Below are 2,805 nucleotides of genomic sequence, written 5' to 3'. Positions count from 1 at the left end.
TCACAGGCTCACCCTCTGAAAACAGTTGCACGTGTTTACTTGGTGGAGAGGACAGGAGAGCAGGCCAACAAGAGCAAAAAGAAATCATAAAGCTAAGGAATGTTTTTCCACTAGGTGGTTTGTGAGGAAAATGACTACATAAATCATGAATTATTAGTTTTGTCAATGGCTGTTTGCATCTTCAGACGGAGTCCTGGAAAGAAGAGAATGAAATTCACAAAGATGCAAGTGCTATTTGACAAGTTCGCCGGACAGCTTGCTTGCTTGGATTCAAAATACCATTCAAACTGGTGAGCAGCCCTAATTATGACATCCCATATTTCCTGGACTTTTTTGCCTTTATTAGTTCATTGGGCTTCATAATTGCCCAATAAAATAATTACTCATCTGACTAGCTATGAAACTCCATTAAGACTATAAATGAGGTCTTGTAGTTAGTACTGAGTCCAATGAGAGAGAGAGAGAAGGAGTTTCTTTGAAACAGGGGAAGCTCATTAAATCTCTGCTTGCACTAGCTGAAAGGTTTGTTATTGCATATCACGGGGGCTCCCGGCAAGGTTCAGCATAAAGTCCCTGCAATCCGTCAGGTTTATGTCTCCTTCTGTGTAAATATAGCTGGGCTCTGTGTGACCTTCAGATACCCTTCCTGCATGGCAGTGCTGTGGTGAGTGCCAGCACAAGCAAGCTATTGTCCTCTCTCACTGGATGAACCCTCCCCATTAGAATATGGAGCTGCGCTTCACTGAGTGCCAGAACTCTTTCTCCCTCCATTTAAAAATAAAAAGCCTCGTATTCAGTATTTTAATAACTTTCAAGTCCTTTGCCTAGGGGTGAGGGAACACAGAGCAATTATAAGAAGCAGGTCCAAGTCAGTCCGTTAGCCCCTTGAAGAGCCTGTTAGTAGAGCTATGCCACGGACAAGTACTAAAGTTCTTTACTGAGATAAAAGGTGTCTCTTCGACTATATAAGAAAACATGAAAGAAATCAGATGGTTATTGCAGCATTTCCACGGTTGCAGACAGGCTGGGAAAGGAGGAGAGGCAGCAGGGATGATGTTTGCTTTCTTTGCACCTCTGCACACTAAAGAAGCTGAGATGGCTTCTGAGAAACAAAATCCAGAGGCTTTTGAATGACCTGCACCTTTGACCGTTGTAGAACATTGGGGTAGAGTCACTTCCAGATCACTCAGTAGCATGGTGGATTATAAAGTGTTAATGGGAAAGGGTTGATTTTTATCAAAATGACTCAAAAATTGTTCAGGAAAAAAGTTTAGAAATTGTCAAGACGTATGTTTTATTTTGACATTTTCGAAATAAAGAATTCTGGTTCAAAATAATTTTTCATTTTGAAATTTAAGCTAATTATAGCAAAAATGGTTACAATTAACACAAGACACTTTCTGAAATTATCAGAATAAAACATTTCCGTGGACCCAAAGTGATTTTTTTCTTAAGAGCTTTAGTTCCCCCAAATTTGAGATTTTTATCTTTTCATCTAGTTTGGGAAGGGAAAATGTTTTAGTATCTCTGTGACAGGGTGTGGCAACCTCGCACTGAATGGCAGAGAGTTGCCTTGGCCCTGCTGGCTGAAAGCACCCCACCCCTACGACTCTGCTGGGTATGCTCGCAAGGGTGACCAGGTATAAAAGCCTAGAAAGTCACTCAGTCTGGGCTGATGGCCAAAGGGGAAGGAATTCAGGCCAGAGCTCCTGATCAGCCCCTGCAGCACCAGCCGCCCCAGGACCAGCAATCCTAGCAGCCACAGCTTCAGCGACAGCCCCAGCCAGGAGGACATCTATGAGGGTTCGACCTGCTGACCGATGCCCTGAGAGCAGAGCAGAGCACCGGGAAGGGTAGGAAGTGGCCCAGGGTGTGCGATTGTCCTCCTGGAGCTCAACGCGCTTCGGCCGGAATCCACGCCGAGCAGGCAGCGGAATTCTCCATTGCCAGTGGGACCTGAGCTGGGACCCGGTGGAGCAGGAGCGCCCAGGTCCGCCACCTGTCCTCCCCACAATAACGCTACTCCCTAGGCCATAGTGACCCTGAGAGATGGGAGTGTGTTTGTGACTGGGCCTGTAGGGCCGTATTTACCCTAATAGAGGGAAATATACTTTGGGACTAGGCCCACAGGGCCATGCATTCCCTGATAGAGGGGACTGTTGATGGAACAAGGCCAAAAGGCTCTAGGTACCTGGTAGAGGGACATTTGAGGGGAACTGGGTGTATGGGCCGTATTTGCCCTGCAGAAAGCGGGCATGGACTGTGACTTTGGGGCTTCTGGACCATTGAGGGGTCCTGCCCCTTGACAATCTCCAAAAGATGAAATTCATTTTGTAACCAGTTCTGCTTTAGTGACATTGGATGAAGTTCTACCCTATTGCAACTAATACCAAAACTCTCATTGAGTTGGGTGGGGACAGGATTTTATCCATTAAGTAGTAGACTAAAGGGATGGATGTAGCTCAGTTTCTGATCCTATAGCTATTTCAGCATGACAGTTCACAGCATGGTAAAGAAACAAACCAAAGTTTATAGAAATGTAAATGTACCATTAGAGCCAAGTGCAGAGGTTCTGCTGATCTAGGCAACAAGCAAAGGCCAAAGCCCCTACCAGCAGCCCATAATTGCCTTTTCTCTTTTAAACAGTATATCTGATTCTGGGTGTTATGTGCGCCATGCCTCATTGAGTGTACACCATCTATATCACATGGAACGATCACTCAATTCATGCCCTCCCAGATCACTCTGCACACACAGGGTCACATTAGAAAGTTTATTCCACTCATTTTCCCATGAACACATGTG

The sequence above is a fragment of the Pelodiscus sinensis genome, chromosome 6 (genome assembly GCF_049634645.1).
Source record: "Pelodiscus sinensis isolate JC-2024 chromosome 6, ASM4963464v1, whole genome shotgun sequence".
Lineage (NCBI taxonomy): Eukaryota > Metazoa > Chordata > Testudines > Trionychidae > Pelodiscus > Pelodiscus sinensis.
Note: the sequence above shows the minus strand (reverse complement) of the source record.